The 23,757-nt window shown below is 44.6% G+C and overlaps 1 long non-coding RNA gene and 1 pseudogene across 1 annotated transcript; both read right to left on the bottom strand.

Moving 5' to 3' along the window:
• Positions 1 to 452: 452 nt before the first annotated feature.
• Positions 453 to 4,277, bottom strand: LOC118667482. The gene is made up of 3 exons (XR_004971284.1): positions 3,691 to 4,277; positions 2,949 to 3,060; positions 453 to 1,917 (listed from the first exon to the last, which is right to left on the bottom strand). It is a non-coding gene; the product is annotated as an uncharacterized LOC118667482 (long non-coding RNA).
• Positions 4,278 to 17,849: 13,572 nt separating this feature from the next.
• LOC118667734 lies at positions 17,850 to 19,764 on the bottom strand (annotated as a pseudogene).
• Between the last annotated feature and the right edge of the window lie 3,993 nt (positions 19,765 to 23,757).

Here is a 23,757-nt window from a genome sequence, read left to right as displayed (position 1 = left end):
CACAGCACATTAACAAAGTTACCAGGGAAAGGACTGCCTCACCAAAGATGTTACAGATGCACAAAATTCTGACAGGGAGAGCCAAGATCGAGGAGGGGTTTTCTTTAGGAAACAATACTACCAACATGGGAATAGACGTAATTTAAAATGTTCAAGATATATTAAATGCACAACTGATGCCACATTGCCATTTAGTATGCTTTGTATTATAGGATATAACAATGACCCCCACCTATGGAATGTTAAGATAATCAAAGCCTCCCATATTCAACAGCCCACTATTTTCTGGTTATACAAAAACAAAACAAAAACAAACAAACAAACAAACAAAAAACCCACACAAAAAAAACAATCAGCAAATGATTTCCTCTTTTAAAAAAGCATTTACACTACAAAATAGTTGATAAAAATATTCCTCTGGATTGTTTAGGAAGGGAGACAGGGACCACTGATAAGACATGGTATTTTATGTCTTTAATATGATTAATATGATAGTAATCAGACTTGGCTTCTTTCTCTTCTGCTTCACCTGAAGCTAGATTCTCCTCATTTTTAGTTTCTCCATTTCCCGCAGGTAGATCTTTAAGTTCTTGGCCAGCCACTTCAGCCTGTTTTTCCCCTATTCCCTTTGTTTGTACTTTTTTTTTGTCTGCAGATTTATCCTTTCCTGCTGCCTTTTTTATTTCTTTCTTTCTTCATTTCCACTTTTGCAGGAGCAGGTATAGCTGACAACCCATGGATCTATCTCTTCACCGCCCCCTCGGTGGTGTGGTGCTGACCATCCTCTTGGGGAGGGTGGCTGCTGGGCCAGTCAGTGCTTTCTGGGTGCCTTTGCGAGCCTGGGCTGCCTGGCCCCTGCTCCTTCTCCCACCACCCAAGCTGCTTGGAGCCGCCACAATGCATGCCTTTCATGTGGATTCTTGAGGATTGTGTCTAGTTGAAGAATAGATACAGGTGACCTACTAGAAGTGCCCATAGCTGACCAATGCTCCACAAATTCCCCCGGCAACTCCTTTCTGGATACATATGGGACTTCAGTTTGCCCTGGAGACGTCACTAAAGAAAAAGTTAAATACACAAACTCAACCTCCCTCACGTCATTGAAAGGTCCAGAAAGGTTTTATAACTAGCCCAAGGTCCCATCGCTTAGAAGAATGTAGCTAATAGGGTATAACCACCACCCCAAAACTTAGTAGGCGAGATAGTCTCCCCAAAATGGCTGTGATAGGCCCTTTGATTCTTATACACACATGCTTTGTCTCAAACCAAATGTGTGAGTCTATTTCCTCTCCTCTTAAGTCTGGTTGGTCTTGTGACTGCTTTGTCCAATAGAATGAAGTGCGTGTTCTAGAACTCCCAAGCTCAGTCCTTAAGAAGACTGGCAGTGTCCATTCCCCCCTGGAAGCCAGCTGCCAGGTAAGAAGTCTGGCCGTCCTGCTGAAAGGACCACGTGCTGTAAGGAAGCCCAACCCTGTGACCTGGAAAGGCAGAGGTCATGCGGTGGCAGACTGAGGTGCCTAATGTGTGAATGAAGACTTCTCAGACCTTCCTGCTCAGATGCCAAGTGAGTGACTCTGGCCAATGCCCACCTGGGTCCAGTTGACTCAGAGAATTATGAAAAATAGTAAATGGTGGGGGTCTCAGCTACTAGTTTTGGGGTGGTGGTTATGCAGCGATGGATAACTGAAGTGGTGACTTGAAATAGTAACAATGTATTATTTCCAGTGAATATGTCAGTTGGGTGGGCGGTTCTGCTGATCTGGACCAAGCCTGGCCGATCTCATTTGGACTTGCTTGTACCTCTGCAGACACCTGAGGGCTGTCTGGTCAAGGATGGCCTCAGCATTGATGACTCAGCTCTGCCCCATGGGGCCTTTCATCCTCCAGTGGGCTTGTTCTCATGGTGATGGCAGGATTCTAAGGACAGAAGCAGAAATGCACAAACATTTTTTTTAAAAAAGGACTTTCTCTTTTTTTATATCTTTTAAAAATATATATATTTTTATTGATTTCAGAGAGGAAGGGAGAGGGAGAGAGAGAGAGAGAGAGAGAGAGAGAGAGAGAGAGAGAGAGAGAGAGAGAGAGAGAGAGAGAGAGAGAGAGAGAGAGAGAGAAACATCAATGATGAGAGGGAATCATTGATCAGCTGCCTCCTGCACTCCCCACACAACCTGCAACCCGGCCATATGCCCTGACCAGGAATTGAACCGTGACCACCTAGTTCACAGGTCGATGCTTAACAACTGAGCCCCGCCGGCCAGGCTGGACTTTTTTTTAAAAAATGTAGTTTTATGTTCACAGCATAAAGGGACTACAAAGTCAGAGGAAAAAGACCTGGATAAGGGAGGTCATTACTTAGGGCCATTAATGCTACCAAATCTACTACCAGGAATCTAGGCTTATTCCTTATCGGGGAGTATTGAATAGCATTATTAACATTTTGGACTAAGATCTGGAAACACTGGAGAAATTATATTTGAAATTAAGTAAAACAATTAGGTGAGCATTTTCTGATTGTTAAAATGTTTCCAGATTTTCTTGCCAAGTCATTACTGCTAGTGATATTGATCTTGGTTTACTTCCAATAGAGGGTGACTTTCCCAGATTCTTGTTAATAGATTTAGAGAGAATAGGGAAGAAATATCAGGTTTCACACTATGTGGTTCCTTGTTCCATTAATTAATTCACTGTAATGATGATTTTAAGACTCTTGGAATAGTTGCTTAGAGTCAGTTTCATAGAGTTAGCTCTCTAAGTAGCCAGTGGTCGGTCTGCGTGGTGACGTCTCTCTGGAAACTGAAGGCTGTTGGCATCTACCTGTGCTTTACAGCAAGGACACACTCAGGCTCTTTATGGGAAACAAGGGCTGTGTGCACACACGTACCTGTGCATTTGTACATAATGTGCGTGACCATCTCTGATCCACTGTGATTTAAATTTAACTTTACCTGTGTTCACCTCTCCTGCATTCCCAGGAGACACTGAGAACTGACGTTGCATTTTCACCTTCCTCTCCGGGAAGCAGATTCATTTTCCTCTCCTGGGATTTCAGAGCAGAGTCTGAGGAGAGAGAAGGGGAGCCTGGGATTACCACTCCCAGAGCCCCGCCTGCCTGCTGCTTACAGCGGTGTGCTGCTGCCCCCACACAGTGATTCACACCAGGCCAATCAAGGTTCTTTTGATCTGCTCCTCTTTCCTCCACTGCCCCCTCTATTGAGTCCTAATTGAATTTTATTAATCCGGCGTTTATTTCTTGCTCAGGAATTAGGAATCAAGGAACCTGGGTTTTGGCCCTTGAGTCACTTAATATCTTTGGGTGTTCGTTTTCTCTTCTGCAAAATCAGCCACCTGGACTAGAAGTGTGTGGCTGCTCTGAGCTTTGAAGGTTTAGGATGCCAGGATAAAGCCAGACACACTTTACAGGTCTTAACCAAGTGATGCCCTGAAATGTCAGACATATTGGAAGAAGTAAGCTGGAAAAAGTCTAAGAATACGGGTTATTTGTGTTGCCAAGGAATTATTGATCTCCATTCCGAGCTGATATTAAACCATAACACACTTCCTTAATGTGTGTGTGGGGGGGGAGGGGGGAGTGGGGGGAAGTATAAAAAGATTTCAGAACTGAAAAGAGGGGTTTCACTTGCTGAGAATTTGGGGAGTATCCTTTTAAACAGAAAGATGGTAGCTCACCAACTCAGCGATTCTGATGATAAGGACTATGAATGGTTGGGCATTCCTCAGGTAGAATGTATCCATCCCATGTTTTCCACCAGCGGTTTGTAGTTGTTGTTTTAGGGAGGAAGGGAGAGGGAGAGAGAAACGTTGGTGTGATGTGTAAAGAGAACATAGATGATCCTTTGCCTCCCTCACGCGCTTGATGGGAATTGAACCCACAGCCTGGGTTTGTGTCCTGACCAGAATCGAACCCGAGACCCGTGGGGACGGTGCTCCAACGTGAGCCACACCAAGCAAGAGTGAAGTGGAAGGAAGTAATGAGGGCTAGAAATACCCCTTGCTTTCGGTTCATCTGGGAGAGATCCGCTACCTTTTCGGTTCCTATTGAGCACATTTAGCTACAACTGCCATGACGGCATTTTTTCCCCTGGGAGAGTTCTTTAGATCTGCCCTTTCTGTAGCTAGACTGACAGCAGATGCCCCCACGCCCACTCAGCGCTCTCAGTCGGATTGGATCCCCAACCCCATCACAGCCCACATGCGCTTCACGCCCCTCCAGCCTCCTCTCCTCTCCTCTCCGCTAGGACCCCCTCGCCAACTCTTCCCTACCTGTCAAGTAGGTCTTATTTCCTGGGCACACCTCCCCTTAGAAGGGGAGACACCGTCGCCTTGGCATCCTAGCCTGTCCCTTCCGAGCCGAGTCCGGCGGCTAGGCGACCAGGCGTTGCAGAGTTCAACGGCCTGGGGCGGGGGGAGCCCTATCCCGAACAGCCTGTTCAGCCCGGACGCAGCATTCTGAGAGCCGCGGGGAAGGTCCCGGGTAGCTCTGGAGACTTGGAGGGATCGGCCAAACCCAGGGGCTCCTGCTGCCCCTGCTCTCCGTCCTGGGGTCTCCGTCCTGGGCACCCGGGACACAGAGCCGCGTCCCTATGAAAGCACTCGGCACCCAGTCGGACTGCGGCGGAGGCTCCCGCCGCCGCAGCTGCTGCAAACCGGTCTGGTTTCCCTGCAGGGCGTGCGGGATGGAGCAAGGGGGTGGAGAGAAAAGGGGAAGAGCTTGGGCGGCCGGCGGGCGGGGCCTGCAGCCTCCCTGAGCCGCGGCAGTCACCGCGCGGCTCGCTCGCTCCGCGCCTGGCTCCGACTCGGGCGCGTCCTGCGCCGGGACCCGCGCCCCAGCCCGGGGGCGCCGCTGCTCTTCGGACCCGGCCGGGGAGTGTGCGGCGGCGAGGCGACGCGGGCAGGGGAGCTGTTCCGAGGGGCTGGGGCTTCGGTGCCGGCTTCGGTGCCCGCTCGCTGCCGAGTCTGACCAAAGGACTGACTGGCGGGGGAGGAAGGGGAAAGCGGGGACACACACTCGCCGCGGCGCGCGCGCATTGCACACTTGCAGCCGCGCGCCCCCGCCGAGGCGCGTCCGGGCGAGTTTGGCCCCGCGGCTCGGGCCCCAGCACCTGCGAGCTCTGCGTGCAGCGCCCCGGCCCCGCCCCCGGCCCGCCGACCCCCCCAGCCCCTCGCGCCCCTCGGCCGCACTGCTCTCCCCTCGCCGGGGAAAAGCAACAACATCCCAATAACTTGCAGACTGTGGCGCAACTGGTCTCGACAGCGGAGGCGCCCGAATGCTGCCCGAGTGAGGTAAGTTTCCTGCGCGTCCGCGGCCCCTCCTCCCTGGACCCTCCTCGGGGGCTCGGGTTCGGGGACTCCGTGCCTCTGACGAATCCCGGCGGCCTCTCCACGCTCCCACTTGGTCCGCGTTGTGCTGGGGGTAGGGTGAAGGCAGTGCGCGTGGCTACCGAAGCGGGACCTTCATTCCACGGGGTCCACGGCGGCGCGCTCCCCGAGGGTTCCCACCCGCTAGCCACTCCGGTGACACGGGGCTGCGGTGGCACTCGGGGATCATGCTGGGTTCACCTAAGCAGAGCCCCGTCCCTTTTTCGGGATGAGGAGCTGAGTCTGGCAGTAGCAGGAGGCATCTCCCACCACCCTAACTAGCGGCGAACTTGGTAGGCACCCGGGGATCTCCAGAGGGGCTTTCAAGTCGCTGTTTGGTCGTTTCTGGCACCAGAGCCGGATTGAACAGGTGCGGTACGGTTCCAGCCGAAACGCTGCACCAGACGAATGCGTTTCCTTGGCTTCTCTCCCCCAGGCCCCCAGCCCCGTCAACAGCTGGGACCAGGGGTGAGGGGGGCGGGGGGCAGGTGAGAGTGTGGGGGCAACAGAGAGGGAGAATGGCTGGGTTTGATTTGCCAGGCCGGTGCCAGGAGTTGCCAGGAGTTGCCAGACCTGAAGACAACAAATGTCTGCTTATCGCTCATCTGTGCAAATGAGCCTGTTGTCATTTCTTATCCTCCCTCCCTCCCCCCAGTTTACCTGTCTCATTTGCCCAGCGTGGTTGGGTAGAAACCTGTTCCAGAGAAGTTGTTCGAGTAAGCTGATGCATTCTCTCATTTTATACTGGAGATCAGGGCTCTCCACAAAGCCATGTGAGTTATCCTTCATGCTTTCTGAGCAGAGGGTTGCAGACCGAAAATACAAAGCCCCTTTCCCTCCCCACGCTTCTGTGACATTCTCAGCCTGCTGGAGGCCCTAGCTGTATGGTGAGTGACTCTTGAGGGAGGCGTTGGGCCTTTGGATGAGTTAGTCTCCTGCGAAGGAAAAGCTGTCCCCTGACCAGCATTGCTGAGGGTAGGTTTGGGGAGCCCCTGTTGCCCCTCTGGTGAAGATTATCCACCCCCTTGCCCCAGCTGGTTTGGCTCAGTGGATAGAGCGTCGGCCTGTGGACTGAAGGAAGGGTCCTGGGTTTGATTCCAGTCAAGGGCACATGCCTGGGTTGTGGGCTCTGTCCCCAGTGGGGGGCGTGCAAGAGGCAGCCAATCAATGATTCGCATCATTGATCTCTCTCTCTCTCTCTCTCTCTCTCTCTCTCTCTCTCTCTCTCTGCCTTCCTCTCAGAAGTCAATAAAATATATATATATTTATATATATTATATATATAATTTATATTTTATATATATATATTTTATAATATATAAAAGATCATCCACCCTGGCTTCTCTCCTGTTCTTTGGAAAGGCTGGCGTTCTGCAGTCCAGTGGGGAAAAGTGGAAGGGTGGATTTCATTACCTCTCTAATGTGAAGTAGAGTAGTGTTCCTGGAAGCTTTTGTCAGAGCATTTCCAGCTGAAAGGAGGCCCTGGGGCAAAAACCTTTCTCATCCCACTTCATGCTGGTTGAGTAAGCATCGGACAAGGTCTGGAGCTGAGGGAAGTGGTTCTGTACAGAGTAATGTGAGTGGAGACTGACAGGGACTGATGGGAAAGCTGGTAAGTCTGAGACATGCATAATGATGTCTTACTTAAGCAGGAAACTATTAAGAACTGAATGATTGAACCGTGTTACATTTTTGTCCACATGAAGGCTAGAGGGATTTAATAATAACACCTTAAGTCTGCATCAGTGCCTTACTGCTTGCAAATGCTTTTCAGTGTTCTCATTTAATTCTGACCCCTTCTGAGAGAAGCAGGGCAAAGACTATTAACCACATAGTCACAGGAGGAGCGGGAGGCTCACAGGTACTGGGTCTTCACAAGGTAACAAGTGACTGGAAGTGGAGTCAGTCACAGCAAGGTTTTCTAAAATACCCACACGACCCCCACTCGCACCAGCCGGTTCTGGTTTTGTGCTTGTGTGACATTTTTTTACAGCGGCCAGAGCTTCTGCATTTATTTTGGTCTGCACAGTCTCACTGTGAATTACCGTTCACACTTGACAGATGAGGAGGCTTACACAGGTGATGGGTGTTGTCCGTGGTTTTCTGTCTAATTCAGTGAAGTTTGTAAGACTAGAACTCGAGCTCCCGATGCCTACTCCATTGCTTTGTAGATTATGCCATTGTTCTACTTCCTATAGCTCTTAGGACACATCACAGATGCTGCAGTATCCTAGGGACTGTGATGCGTGCCTGCTGGTGACCTGGGTGCTAGTTCTGGCACTGTGTTTGTCTGTGTGACCTGGGCCAAATCATATCACTTCTGAGCCGTCAGTCCCCACATATAAAACATGAGGCCTGTATTGAATTATCCTTCTCTTTCTAGTTTTAGCATTCTATAATGCTTATCAGTGTGTTTGTAATCCAATGGTATCATTTTGTATTGGGGGGAGGCCTTTTAACTGTATTAACTAAGGATTTAACTAGTTCTCTATTTCATCTGTAATTTACTCCTCCCTCCCTTTCATCACATACCACTTAATGAAGGGGAAGAAAAATTCCAAGTGTACTTCAGCTCAGCATCTATAGTTTCATTTTACTATTTGATTTGAAAATATTCTGAGGGGCTGAACTCCTCTAAAATACATGTGAGGATTTACTTGAACCCCACCCCCTCCCCCCCCAAAAAATTCCAGTCAGTCAACTCAGTCCCTTTAGTTGTTTATTTATTTTTTTTTAGCTTTGGGGTTTACATACCATAAATACTCAATAAATAGCCGTTGAATGACGGAGGTGAGTGAAGTAACTTTAAAATAATCTCAAGCATCTCATCCCAACACCTGCTGACCCAGAAGATAATTTACCTACACAAGGTGTGGCCCCTGAAGCTAGCAGGGATAGGTGCCCACTGTTGCTCTCCTTCCTGAACACATCACATAAGAGTTATTCTTACTCCATGTAGACAATAGATTCACGTCCTCTATGCCATGCTCTTTGCTTGCCTCCCCCCACTTAGTTGTTAGTAATGTGTAGCCTATGAAAGAGTATTTCTTGAGAGGGAGAAACCAACCACTCTTTTTTTTATAGTTGAGTCCATTTCAGCAGATGCTAATACCAGCTCATGGCTTCAGAGGGGGAACCTAATTAATCAAACCAAACTAGCATCTGTTCCCTTTAAGAATCCTCTTCTCTTTCCACCTCTCCTTACTGAAAAGTGGTGTTTAGAAGAATGATGGCAAAGAAATAGAATGGGCCTTAAATATTATTAACAGAACTAGTCGTTGGGGATTGAGGTGATTTCTTCCTGATAGAGAATTCAAGTATTAACTAACTAGTTCAGACCCTGGCACCTTTTATGGGTAAGACGGCTGCGGCTTAGAGAGGTGAGATGGCTTGCTCAGTCACACAGATGTTTAGCAGGAGGATCAGGGCTAATGTGGAATTCTTAAGAAGGTTCATATTCAAGATTGTGCCTGGGGTTTTTATGGTGAAGGTGCATTTCTTACTTTTAAGAAGACAAAGTTGTCTGTTTTTATCCGTTCACTGTGTTTCTCTTGGCTAGGTGGATCAACAGACTCAGAATTAATACTTTGTTCCAACCAGTGCTTGGAGACAGGGAACTATTTGAAGAGAAATACAAATGGATGCTGGTTTTCCAAGCTTCTCTTCCTGGTAAATACAGCCAGAAGCCAAAGGTGGCCCTGTCATACAGCTGATAAAGTCATAAATGCGTATACATTTGCATTTGCATTTTTGCTTGCACTTCTGTTAAATGTTGAGTCAGAATATTTAATATCCTGGAAAAGTCACTTTTCCCCCTGTGGCTGGAGCCCTCATTAGTTACTCTGTAAAACACCACGTTCTAGATGTATTTGTTGCAGAAACATGTTCTCTTTGTATCAAGTACATTAACTGGAGTTGGAAGGAGTCCTTTTATTTTTGTAGAGGCTGCCCAGTTCGAAGCGTACATTGTGTAGCTCGGCTGTTTAGTTGTGGCTGGATTTGGCGATTCTTCTAAATGGAAGGGAAATCTAACCTTTTGTTCAGTATTTTTCTTTTCAAAAATAAACTTTAAACTTAATCTATTGATGAAATTTTTGAAGGGTACTGTATAGTAAACAATTAGCTGCTTTATTCAGTCAGGTCCCTTCCAGTAACAAGATTTGGCCAGGAAAAACAGGCTTGATTCTGTGTGTCCCATTCTCAATTGTATTTACTCCTGTCCGACTTCAGAGGAGTGTAAAGGAGACCATGATGTAAGAAAGCATAAGAATCCGATCCAGACTAGATTTGAAACACAGGTAACAGCTGGGACATGGTCACATGTTTAGTTAGCTGGAAAGCTGGAAGTACCTTGGTATTATCATTTAAGTTGAGACAGCCGCATATTTGAATGGAAAACAACATGAAGTGTCTGCTGATAGACCAGCGGTTCTCAACCTGTGGGTCGCGACCCTTTTGGGGGTCGAATGACCCTTTCACAGGAGTCGCCTAAGACCATCGGAAAACACATATATAATTACGTATTGTTTTTGTGATTAATCACTATGCTTTAATTATGTTCAATTTGTAACAATGAAATTGGGGGTCACCACAACATGAGGAACTGTATTAAGGGGTCGCGGCATTAGGAAGGTTGAGAACCAATGTGATAGACGGTCTTCTGTATAGTTTGTGGGGCTGGAGAAACAATGGGTGTGCAGTTTGTTTGGGGGAGTTTACATAATAGGTGAGCAGAGAGTTCTTGAGACTTGTTTTCTGTAGGAGTTGCGGAAAGTTGGTTGTGAAATTGTAATGAAACATAAAGGATTGGGTGTGCAGTATTGCTCCCTAAAATTGGGGGGGGTGTCTTTCAGTTGAGGTTCAGACCATGGTTGGAATTCTGGGGGCTCAGGGAGGATAATTGACTTGGAACTCAAGTTCTAGGACTCAAGTCAAGGACTGTAGAAATTTCATCCATTTTGGAAGAAAAAGGTGACATTTAAATCTTTGCCATTCAGTGATGCTGAGTAAGGGGTTTGCGAACGGATACACTTATAGCTCGCTATAAAAATGTGTTTCTCTGCTTCACAGACAGGCACAAGAAATGCAGTAGACTCAACATGTTGGGTAGTGAGTTTTCAATGTTTAATACACAATTTTGTCTTAAAAAAATAAAAACATGCCCACTATCAGAATTGTTGGATCATTTCGTTGTAACATCTGTTGATAAAGTAAGGAAACAAAACAGGAGCGATCAAAGGAAGCAATACTAGGACCAGCTTGAGGGAGTGGTAGGCACATCCTAAGTGTTCAGCTCATATTTGTCAATTTAAAAGGTTAGGCATCATGTTCTATTTATTTTTTTATTCTTGGAACTCAGCACTCTGCCTGGCAAGTGGTGGGGATTAAATATATGTATATTGAACAATTTATGCATCCAAAAGGAAATCACTCATCACCTTGGGATGTTTCATAATTATTCTAATGATTCTGTTAGTTTCTAGGCCATTTTAGAAATGTCAGGCAAGCTGATAGAGACTAGTTTCAATAGTTTATAGTAAACTTCATTTTTCATCATAAGTGGTATTTATTCATTAGACCTCCAACCTTTTTTTAACCAACATGCCTAGGAATGATTTTTTATTTCTCTTTCTTAACAGAAGTTACAATGTAAGTATGAAATGTGTTGCTCTTTTTGTTATTTATAAGCCCCACTAAACATATTTTTAAAGCACCCAGGGTGACTTAATAATGAATTTGGCTTAGTGTACACAGGTAAGAATGAACTTTAAGCTTCTCTAAGTTAATCACTTTAAATGTCACCTGCTCTCTTTTAATAAAAACAATGTTTTTATTGATTTTAGAGAGAGAGGAAGGGAGAGAGGAAGAGAGAGATAGAAACATCGATGAAAGAAGCATCAACATTGTTTGGCTGCCTCCTGCACAGCCCCTACGGGGGATGGAGCCCACAACCCAGGCATGTGCCCTGACCAGAAATCAAACCGGAGACCTCTTAGTGGGTGGGTCAATGCTCAGCCACTGAGCCACACCAGTTGGGCAAATGTCACCTGCTCTTGAGGCCTTCTCTGACCATCTATCCTAAAGAGGACCTTCTCCATAAGTTTTCTTCACTTATCACAGGGGATACTTACACGTGTATGTATTTAACTTGTTTTGCCTCTGCCCAAGAAACTCACACTCAACCCAAGATTATAAACTTGTTGAGGGCAGAAGTCGGGGTTCTCGAACACTCTTTTTCTAGTGCTTGGCACATAGTAGGTGCCTAGTGAATATTTAAACGAACGGAGAGGTGCCATCCACCCTGTCAAGATGAACTGGGCCACCATTAGGCTAGCTCAAGCTGAGCAGGGTTAGCCATGAAGACAGTTCTTAAAGGCTAATGACGGGAACTCCATGAGAATGACAGTCACATCTTCCGGGAGGAGGAAGCAATGCTTGGTTAGGTGAATGAATTCTGGCCTGAGTATGATGCAATGTCTCTAAAGAGTTATCCCTTCTCATTTACCGAAAACTAAATAATACAGAACAGATGAGGAGAAATTATCAAGCATCAAACAAAACATTCCAAAACTATTAAAATGGGGTCTAAAAGTACCTAAATCATAAACATCTGTCCTTCTTAACCAAGACACCTTGGTGATCATATATAAGGCAAATCCTGTGACACTTCAGGTGAAAACTTCCCAACCTCAGCTGGCATTTCTTTGACTGTTCGATGCATCAGTAGCCCAGTACCACACAAAGAAAAGTGCGTGGCCAGCAGCACCGACACTAGTTAGGAACACAGATTATCATCCCATAAACCTAGCTGGATCAGAAAGTCGGGTGGGGCTCAGCAACTTGAGCGTCGGTAGGCATGAGGTGGTTCTGATATACACAGTGTTGGCAGGAAATGTTCAGCCTGTCGCTCAGCGTACAGAATAAGCCTCCTGAAGTACGTGGTATTCCTGGGAGAATCCGGGAAGTTGTGGAGAGGGTGCCATCTACTTGCTCTGCTAGAAATGCCAGGGGAGAAATAAAACCATTCATGGCTTTTCTCAGAGCCCCATGGATCACAAGAGAATAAATGCACACAACTGGATTGGACACCTAGGGCTTCTGATAGTACAAAAAAACTCTAGGTAGTTGCTGGCCCTGCCAAATAATAGATGCTCCCAAGGCTGGGAGGTAGACCAAGGTGTGTGGATGATGGGAGTAAGACATGCTCTGTGCGTAACTGACGATTGGGTGTCACTTCAATAGGATGCCAAGTGGAAGAATGATTTCGAGAGCTAGTGGTTTTCTCGCAAGAGGAAGTGGTGGTTTACTGACAGTTCTCAGAATATTTCAAGTCAGTTTGCTATACTAGATATTGATGGACCTCCTTGGCTAGGACAGTACCAAGTGCTACGGGGTGTACAAAAAGTATGAACATGGTTCTGGCTTGGCTTTGCTGAGAACTCACACTATTCCAGGCACTTTTCAAGTGCTATTTCTTTTCGTCGTTAATGTGATCCCAGATGACAGAGGAGGAAATGGAAACCAAGTCAGGTTAGGAACCTGCTCATGAGCACAGAGCCAGTAAGGGATGGTCCAACCCTGGCTTTTCTCCTTTTAAAGCCCACATTCTTTTGTCTGCTTCATGCAGTTGCAGTTTGGGAAGAAAAGTTTTAAAAAAAGAAAGCATAAGTGAATTTAGAATTTCTATCTATGAGCTCTAGATTACATGATTGACATTATACGTGGCTCTCTCAAAGGCCCCTCAAATTCTACACGCCCAAGACCAGATCTTTTCTCTCCATACCTGGTCCTCTTGCAGTGTTGCCCAGCCCTGTGATAGGCACCACTAGCCATCACCCAGCATGAGGCAGAAACTTAGGAGCCATCTTTGACCCTATCTTTTTCATCCACTGCATCGAATCCATCACCCATTTCTATTGCTTTTGCTTCCTGAATATCTCCCCCATCCATCAGCTTCTCATTGTTTCTGCTGATTCTGTCCTAGTCCAGCTTCTCATCTTTCTCTGGATGCTAGCCATAGCTTCCTTCCAGTACACTCTGGCCCTCCTCTTAATCCATCATCCATACTGCAGCCACAACAATTGAGATGGCTGGACTCTGATGGACAGATCCGTACCTCCCACCCCCAGGCAATCCCTCATGGAAGTAGACACATTGTGGCCTCTGGGGCTTCTAGGTTGGTGGCCTTTTGAACTCTTGCACAACCTCTGAGGACTTCCTCTTCCAAATAGCATTCCACCCCAGTGCTTTTGCTCTGCTGGAGCTCCCTCAAGCACACAGTGGTAACTCAAGTCAGCGGCTCTTACAGGTAGAGGATGAAGACCAGTGTGATCCTCGGGATCTGCCCAACCCACATTTTCAGAGTGCCCTGGGGATCCTCGAGGTGCACTCACTCCTTCAAACTGGAACCAAAGACTGCTAATTAGGTAAGAGAAAAGCAGTTGTTGAGAAAGGAGTTAGTTGGAGGCTAAAAGCATTACCTTTCATGTTCTAGATATCTTTAGGATGAAATTTAAAAATGGGATTGTAGAATCCTGTAGAAACCAGTTAATGTAAATTGGCCTAAGCTAAGCATGCATTTAATCTTCGCACATGGCTTTTTCAGGTACTCAGTGTCACTTGAACTGTAAATAAAAGAGAAATAGCAGACTGTCATAGTTCAGGCTGCTGTAACAGAGTTCTATAGACTGAGTAGTTTATAAACAACAGAAATTTATTTTTCACAGTACTAGAGGTTGGCGATGAGAGTGCTAGTATGGTTGAGTTCTGATGAGACCTCTGTTCCATGTTGCAGACTGCCAACTTCTCATTGTATCTTCAGGTGGTGGAAAGAGGGCAAGAGAGCTCTCTGGCTTCCCTTTTTAAAGGGCACTAATACCATTCATAAGGGCCCCGCTCACATGTCCAAACTACCTCCCAAAGATCTCACTTCCTAATACCATCACATTGGGGGTTAGGCTTTCAACTTTGGGGACACACATTCAGTCCATCACACAACCCTGTATGGCTATGTCAATGCCCTTTAAGAAGTACATTATATACTGTAACCCAGCATAGACATAGACATATAAATAGTTTTATTGAAAAATCAAGGTTTCATGGAATACTACTTAGCTACACTACATAAAACATGTTGGCTAGTGGGTTTTCAATACTTAATACACACATTTGTCTTTAAAAAAAAAAAAAGTAAAAACATGCCCACTATCAGGATCATTGGATCATTCAGTTATAACATCTGTTGATAAAGGAAACAAAACAGGAATGATCAAAAGAAGCAATACTATGACCTGCTTGAGGGAGTGGTAGGCACATCCTAGGTGTTCAGCTAATATTTGTCAATGTAAAAGGTTAGGCATCATGTTCTATTTATCTTTGTATTCTTGGAACTCAGCACTGTGCCTGGCAAGTCGTGGGGATTTAATACATATGTATTGAACAGTTTTTGCATCCAAAAGGAAATCACTCAACAATATTATAATAACTGTATGTTGCCAGATGGGTACTGGAAATATAGGGGGGAATACTTCATAAAGTATATGATTGGCTGAACACTATGTTGTACGCTTGAAGGTATATGATTGGCTGAATATTATGTTGTACGCTTGAAGGTATATGACGGGGCTGAACACTATGTTGTACGCTTGAAGGTATATGACTGGCTGAACACTATGTTGTACGCTTGAAGGTGTATGACTGGCTGAACACTATGTTGTACACCTGAGGTGCTGACCATGACCTTTCATCCAGTGCTCTTTCCACCCTGAGGGTTCATGGAGGGTTATGAGTGAACAACTCCACAAAGCTTCCCCTACAAAGTTTTAATTTCCATCAAGAAAACCTTGTGAAGTTTGGCGAGCAGGCATCTGATAGAGTTGGGGGGAAAGTAACTCCTAAGGCTGCCCTGTCTGTTACACAGGATAAATAACTACAGTGATGAAATATGGCCTTCAAGCTGGGGCATGTCTATATTTTTTCAAATAACGCTCCCCCTGAAGTTCATACTAATTTAGTTTAACAAGAACCTAAAAACTAGTACTATAGGAAAAACACCTTTACGTTCAAAATATATCAAGAACAAATTGACAGCATATATATCAAGCCTGCCCAACTTAATTGGCCATTCAAGCACCACATGGAAGGAGCTTAAAACAGGGAATGCTTGGCTACTCAGAACTTTGGGGCAGGCTTTTACTTCTAGAATAAACATTCTGATTACGAAGGGTTTGCTTGCTCCTTTAAGTGTCAATATTTATTATAGCCAATTTTTGCATAGAAAATTTCCCCAAAGTTGTCACAACCTTCCCTGATTTTTTAAAAGATTATACAGAATAGTGTGTCTTTTTTTTTGCTATGATAAATTTATAGCTTTATTATCCATCCAGGGATGCAAGGCTCTTGCCCCTGAACTAAGTGGCCCCACTTAAAATCTTACCTTCTTTTCCTGGATTATTTTTGGGGTGCTGTTTTTGTGGCTTTCAGCAGTGATAGCCCTCTTACTCTTTGTTTGCTATTGGGACTCTGCTGTAACCTTGGGAGCTAGATGTTCCCATATGGTCTGAATTGTGTTTCTCAAATAGACTCATGTAATGCATTGAGATTGACTTTTAAAAAAAAAGGCAAAAAAGAAGTTTTTGAAGGAGAGCCTTAAGAGGTCTAGTTGTAAGGCAAGCAAGCAAGCTTTAGATCTTTCTCATTCACTTACTCCATTGGCCAATAAAGAGCATGTTTTTCTTATGTCCCGATTTTGTGCTGTTCAGATAAATGAAGTGCTAGCTTTTTAAACTGAGACATTTATTCATGGTTTCTTTTTCCTTTTTATGAAATATTTATGTGTTTACTACACTATGGTCTAAAATAAAGCATGCTTTCATAGACTTGTTCTTTTAACTTAAACAGAGTGATAATTTATGGGTGATTGGTGACAGCTTCATTTATTTATTTATTTATTTATTTATTTTTATTGCTTAAAGTATTACAAAGGGTATTACATATGTGTCCTTCCCCCCCCCCCTCCCCGGCCCTTGACAATCCCCTGGCTTCCCCTACCCCCCAGTGTCTTATGTCCATTGGTTATGCTTATATGCATGCATACAAGTCCTTCGGTTGATCGCTTACCCCCCTCCCTCCTGCCCCCCAACCCTCCCCGGCCTTCCCGCTGCAGTTTGACAATCTGTTTGAGGCAGCTCTGCCTCTGTATCTATTATTGTTCAAAAGTTTATAATGGTCTCTATTATCCATGAATGGGTGAGATCATGTGGACAGTTTCATTTTTAATGTTATATTCTTTGAGAGGTTGTAGATTACCAAAGGTATTTCTTTTTCCATTGTAGAAATTGCACAGAAAAATTTCCCAAATTTCCTAATGCCCATCTTCCATTAGAAAACAAATTGTAATGCCCTCAATAAAACAAGAAAAGTGAATATGAACCATTTTCCTAATTCTTAAGGAGTGGCATGTAAACCAGACTTTCCTTAGGCTTATGAATTCATTATATGGCAACAAAGAAACCCATAATAGCAGTATTGCTTTGGCAAGCTATATTGAAATGATGTCCTTTTATTGTTTTCCCCAAGACATGTAGTTTAAACAGAATGGTGAAGATTTATGGGAAATGAAGTAAATGGGAAATCAGTCTCTCATAACTAAGGATTAAGAGAGAAACATAACTTTTGCTTATGGTCGTTTATAGAAAACAGAATGGAAATCCGGCTCTTAGCTTTGTGTACAGTTGGGCTTCATTATTTGGCTTTGCAGTTTCTCAGAAACTCCCTCTCCTGTGTGGCAATTTATAATGTAAACATGATGCCTCATTTCATTTTGTGCAAACTTTATATAAGGAATAGTCACTTTCTACATATGCCAGAAGACTTCTGGAAGCTTTTTGTTGTATTTCTTTTATTATTTATTTTTGCTTCTTTTTAAAAAATATATTTTATTGATTTTTTTACAGAGAGGGAGGGAGAGTGATAGAGAGTTAGAAACATCGATCAACTGCCTCCTGCACACCCCCAACTGGGGATGTGCCCGCAACCAAGGTACTTGCCATTGACCGGATTCGAACCTGGGACCCTTCAGTCCGCAGGCCTACACTCTATCCACTGAGCCAAACCGATTAGGGTATTTTTGCTTCTTTATTGGATGCTTTATAGATGCCACACAGGTCTAAAAGTTATACTGTTAAATAGTTATTTGAAAACTGATCCGGACTAAGGCCCAGATCCAGAGCTCCAAACCAGAAGCAGAAAGAAAAGGGGGAAGTGGCTGGAGGATATTCCTCCAAATTTACCAAAACCCAGAAAACCAGGATCCTAAGCTTCTTCATTGGCCAATCAGGGTGTAGGCATTGTCAGGAACCAGCAAGGCGCTGGTGAGAACAGCCAGCTGAGTCCAGACATGGATAAAAGTAATTGGAAGGAGAGGAAATGGACTGGTACTGTCCAGCTGTAGATAGGGTTGCAGAGTGCAGCTAAGGCAGGTCGGGGGAGGAGAGAGGCTGGGAAGAGGTATTGCAGCAATGCAGGAGTGTGGCCCCAGGGGCCCTCAGATTGTGGGTTCTTCTGGTGAACTGGAGTTTCTTGCCCACCAGCTTGGACTCAAGGTCTCCTTGTAGACCAGGATGTCTGGAGGCCACATGGGTATAGTCTGCTTCTCACACACCCACATTTTCTGGTGCTACCTGCTGAATGCATCTGAAATCATGGCTGAACAGCACATACCACCCTCGAAGTCACTGGTGGCATCTGCCAGGGTGTCGATGGTCTCAATATCCAGGTGATTGGTAGGCTTGCCCGGGAAGAGCATGTGAGGGTTCTGCCAGGCCTGCCAGGCCAAACACACTTGGCACTTCTGCCCATCAGACAGGTTCTGGATCTGGCTCACCTGCTGTTTCCAAGTGAGAACATATTGCCCAGTCATCTTTCTTAGGTGATTTTTGTTTTCTTCTCCTTGGTCTCTGGGTAGTAATTCATCATGTACTCCAAAGATGAGAGGTCTAAGTCCAGCTGCTCGTGTAAATGTTGGTAACACCCCATGCGAGTTTTCACATCATCCCGTCTGTGGGTAGTAGCTCTCCAATTAGCAGCTTCACAAGACTTGACGTCCCTGCTCCATTGGGCCCTACCAGAGTCACTTATATGCCAGATCAATGCCAAATTCTAGATTATTGTAGATACAAGGCCCATCTTTTGGATACTCGAAGCTCATATTCTGCACCATAATGATGGGTGGAGGGATTTTGCCACGTGGTGGGTAATGAAATGACAGTGTCTAGTTGGTCACAACCCCCTCTATCAGTCCCAATGCCATCATTTTCTGTATTCTCCTTGCTCAGGGCCTGCCGGGCCAGCTTCGCACTGCCTAGCAGTGTAGTTCTTCATGTGCACAATCTGACCTTGCTCCCAGCGAGACCTCTTCATCTGGTTCCTCCAGCTCCAGCCCTGTCTTTATATACTGATCATAATTACGCATGTGATACTTCAGTCTCTTCTTGTGCATGTGAATGATGTTGGTACAGACACCATTCAGAAAGTCCTGGGAATGGGAGTCAAAGGCCAGAATGTACTTAAAAGTCTTTTAGTTCCTCTTCCAGCCGCACACAAGCATTGAGGCCCAGGTGGTTGGTGGCTCATCCAGGAGCACCAGGAAGGGCTGAATGAAAAGGACTCTGGTGAGGGCAACCCTCATCCTCCAGCCCCTACTGAGGTCTTTTAGTTTCTTGTGTGCATGGCAGGTGTGAAATCCAGCCTGTGCAGGATCCGTGAGGCCCTATTCTCCGCCTTGCTAGCATCCAGGCCCTCTGGAGGCACATAGAGCTCCAGGAGCTCCTCGCACTCAGTATCCTCGTGAGCCAGCTGCTCAGCCTTCTTCTTCAGCATGGCCTGCTCTGTCTCGACATTTATCACACGCAGCAAGGGTGCCTGGTCACTGGGGGCATCTCCCGGGTCAGATGGTAGATGTCTATGTGCTCAGGGATGGGCACTTCACCTTTCCCAATAGCATGGACTTTCCAATTCTACTTGCCTCAATGAGGCCATAACGATGGCCTGAGTTTAATTTCAGTTTGGTGTCACTGAGCAGCTCTTGGCCATGCAAGGTAAGGAAGAGGTTGAGAATGTGGATGTCAGTACTGATGGGGTGAGAGGCCAGGACACCACTGACACCTTGAGCAGCAGCTTTATCTCAACCCTCCTTCTCCTTGGTCAGCAAGTCCACTTCTGTGCTCTCTTGGCCATTGACCTCCTCATGTTTCTCCTCTGCCACCTGTGGTTCTTTGAGAGCATCTCTGTTTTCTTCATGTCCTTTCTGGGCTGCTGTTGTGCTTTGGCAACTTCCTTCTTTTTGGCTGCCTTCTTCTTGGCCAGGTGAGCATGGTGATGAACCATGGGGGTAGGTTGCTATCTTTTCAGGAAGCTGGGCCTCACCACTTGGCCTCACTGGGAGAATCCTACATGGGCACATAGCAGCTTTAGAGATGATCACCAACAGCCCCTGATGTTACATTTTTATTGGTTTCTTCATTGTCTACCTCCTTCACTGGAAAGTAAAGTCCACAAGGGGAGGGACTGTGTTCTGTTCATGGGGATATTCCCAGCACCTAGAAAAGTGTCCAGTGCAAAGATGGCTCTCAATGAACACTTGTTGTATAAATGAACAAGTAATTTTCTTAAGCTATAGCTGTCTTTTCTTCAACTTGCTAGCTCCTCTTTCCTTTTTAAAATGTCAACAGCCTCTAGCTTGTAGCCTAATCACTGCTTCAAGGCCCTTTCCCAATGAGCAACCTTATTTCTGGCCAAATTTTAGTATTTTCCCATCTCTTGCTTTCTGGCCCATAACATTTAGAACAGTTTAATAACTCATGCCTCACTCTCTTTTAGTCATTCATCTGCTCTTGTGATCCCAACTATTACCTCCATGAAACGTACCTCTATTATGAAATCTATACTGGCAGCTGTCACCTTTTTAAAACCCAAATACACCCCCTCCCCAAATTCTAAATTTTTATCAGATACTCTCATTTTTTTTAATCTACTTTTATAATTTTACTGATCTTTTTATTACTTGTTTCTGTGCACTTAACAAGTCCTGAGGCATTTTAAAAAATGTTCTCCTCTATTCTCACTTATATTCCTCTTCTTACCTGGACTATGGTAGCAGCTTTCCAAACAGCTTTCACATCTCCCTCTATGACCATCTTTAATCAATTATAATACCTGCTACCAGAGGTTATAACTTTGTCCCCACTCTGCCCCCAAATCCTTGGATACTTTACGATTTTTAGATTTTAGAAATCTAAAGCCCTGGTTTGGTTCGTAAGACTATCCACAGTCTAGCCCTAGTTGACATTCATCATTGTCGTGTGACTGTTATCCTTGTAGTTGTATAGTAGTGACAGCAACTACCATTCCTAATTCCTTACTCTGTACTGGGCACAACACATAAAAATACATGAATTCATAAAAGTTAGTGTATTTTGGAGCTGTGCAATCTGATATTGTGTAGGATGGGTGTGAATGGAAAGAGATTGGAGGGGTATCCTGGAGCCAGACCATCTTGCCAGACATGCTAAGGAGTTTGAACTTTTCTTCTATAGGCAATGAGGCAACAGCTAGAGGATTTTCATTGACGAGTGAGCTGATGTTTTATGTTAGACCAGCAACATGGACTATATAGTTTGGGAGATGAATGAGAGGAAAAAGGGATTGGAGACAAGGAGACTGGTGGTAAGAGGGATTATGAGGATCTAAATTAAGTTAGTGAGGATGAGGAAAATGAGCAGATTTGAGATTTAGGAGGGGGGTTTTGTAGGACTTGATGACCACATCCTATGAATTTTGAGGGAACGGGAGGAGTAGAAGATGATTCTCTGGCTTTTGGCTTGAGTGGCTGGAGAGCTTGGAGAATGACAATGAACTGAGAGTGTGTACAGGGAAGAGGCAGCATATACATGTGGCAGAGGCTGTGATAATGCCTCCGATTTTGCACATGCACTTGGTAAACCTGTGGGATAACTAGGCAGAATGCGGCTGTAAGGAGAGATGTCCATGATGGAGATGCTGGCTGTGTTATGGTCTGTGGGCAGTGATTCAAGCCATGAGAGGGGAAGCGGTTAAGATACCCACAGGACATCCAGGTGGAGGATCTAGAAGGAAGGTGTATGAGTATGGGTGGAAGGAGACAGGTCCCTGATGGAGACAGAAAGTTATGTTCATGTTCTCTCACCAGTGATTATGGCCATGGGATTAAATGAGACTTCCCTGAAAAGGTTTGTAGACTAAGAAGAGAAAATATCTGAGAATCATTTCCCGATTGTCATTTGCAATATCATTTCTTCATATTCCACTTTTTTTCTTACCAAATCTTCTGTTTTCTTCTCTGTTTAAGAAAATGACATTAGATTTTCGTGATACCACACATTTATCACGGTTTTGGAAGGCACCTCTGATCCCCACGCTTGCCTGGAGAGCTCTCTCAGGCACACATTCCCTGTGGAAGTCTTGCTCTTACGACTCTTTTGCAGCTTTTCTTTGAAGCTGACTTTTCAGTTGCTCTCTACTTATCTCTCCCAGCAGACCGGAGTCCTGACGCTGAGACCACATCGTCCGCTTCATGTTTCCCACCCAGCCTCTCCGCTCAGCGTCCTCTGCACACTAGCTGCTCCTCCTTTTCAATTATTTTTATTCTTCTTTAGCAGAATGAAGTGAAAAGGGAACAACTCAAAGTTCTATTAGGATTTATGTCAGTTAATGTACCTGAACTAAATTGAAAATGCCTGCTTACAGTGTGTTTGTAAGAATATTCTATTTCTCACTAAAAAAAAAAAAAAAGTAAAAAAATTTAATTTGAAAAACAGCCCACAAAACCCACTCCTGTTGTTTATCCTTCTTGTCAGAATTCTTGTCATGTATCATTCCCACTATTTGAAACTTTAAGAGGAAGAGAATATATCTTTTGGCAGCTCTACTACTATTGCTTATTGTGAGCCGAGTTTATCTCCTGGTTTCATTGGGTCGAACTTCCTGTTGTTTTTCAATGACACTTTGCATTCATTTGCACAGGCTGAGTCTGGATGCAGTGAGAGCTGTGGTCCAAGAAGCAGGTATTCTGGCTCACCCTGCACCTCTCCTGTCACTCTAGTGACCCCTGATCCAGTGGCTTGACCTCTTTTGTACCTTTTTTCTTTGCTCATCTGTGGAATGAGAATCTGTACACTGGCTCCTGGACTACTTCAAAGGCATGATGTGGAGCAGACAGAATGATGGCCCTTGAGATCCTTTAGAACAAAAGCATCATGCACATTAGAGAATTTATTTCATAAGAATTACAGCAGGAGGTCCAGACAGCCACCACTATAACCCCTGGGTAAGCAGATCTGAAGCAAAGCATGTAACATCTGCTGTGATGAGGTTCCCATAAAAGAAGAATTCTCCTCCCCTATTCCCAGAGGCCAAGGGTACAAGGAGACACTTTGCTTAAGTTCTTATCAGCATCCCACAATTTAAACATACCCTCATCATGGGTAAGGAGAGCAATGAACTTTTATCTTTAAAAAGAAGTGAATCTTGGATATAGGTTTGTTGAAGAAAGCAAAACTCACATTTACATGTTAAGGAAAAACAGTGCTGGTGGGCACCAAATAATTCATGATAGAGTCCACAGTAAAAAATGATGCTCAATGTATGAAACAAGTTCATTGCTTCTTCAGTTTAGATTATGTGGTTTGTGGTTGTCATCATCGTACCACACAGTGCTTAACACTATGCCTTACATTCAAAGATAGTCAGTGTTTCAATTGGTTCCTATTTAGATGGAGTAAGAGAAGTTCCTAGAAGTCATCTAGAAAGCATTTTTAACACTTGTGGAATCTGAAAGGCTGTTTGAGGTTAATTGGACATCCCCAAATGCTAATGAAACCTTCAAATAATAGTAGAAATATTTGAGGACCTGTGCCAAATGGCAAAGGGGTTTGACTGGCCTAATGACATAGATAATGCCTGACCAAAATGAGGGGAACTCGTAGAGTTATTGAACTCATGTATTAATTCTAGTAACTTTTATAGCATCATGGAATTTATTTTTACATAGATAATCATGTTGTCTGTGATTAAAGACAGTTTTACCTAAAAAATTTTTTTTGTTGGAAACATAAATGAAAATTTACTAGTAAGCACTTAAAATTACAAAGGTAATGAACAGAGGAATTAAAATGATAATTGATAAAACTTTGGGTAGAGGCCAGGGGGCAGTAGGAGTAAAGTCCCTGATAAGAATCATGAACAACAGATTTAAACATGTTATCAAGAGTTAAAGAGATAACTACCAAGACAGCAAAACAGAATATTTTATGATTGGTTGTCTTGGGTGGAACTTGTGGTAGG

The sequence above is a fragment of the Myotis myotis genome, unplaced genomic scaffold, assembly GCF_014108235.1.
Source record: "Myotis myotis isolate mMyoMyo1 unplaced genomic scaffold, mMyoMyo1.p scaffold_m19_p_12, whole genome shotgun sequence".
NCBI classification, from domain to species: Eukaryota; Metazoa; Chordata; class Mammalia; order Chiroptera; family Vespertilionidae; genus Myotis; species Myotis myotis.
Note: the sequence above shows the minus strand (reverse complement) of the source record. Positions and strands in the feature narration are given on the sequence as shown.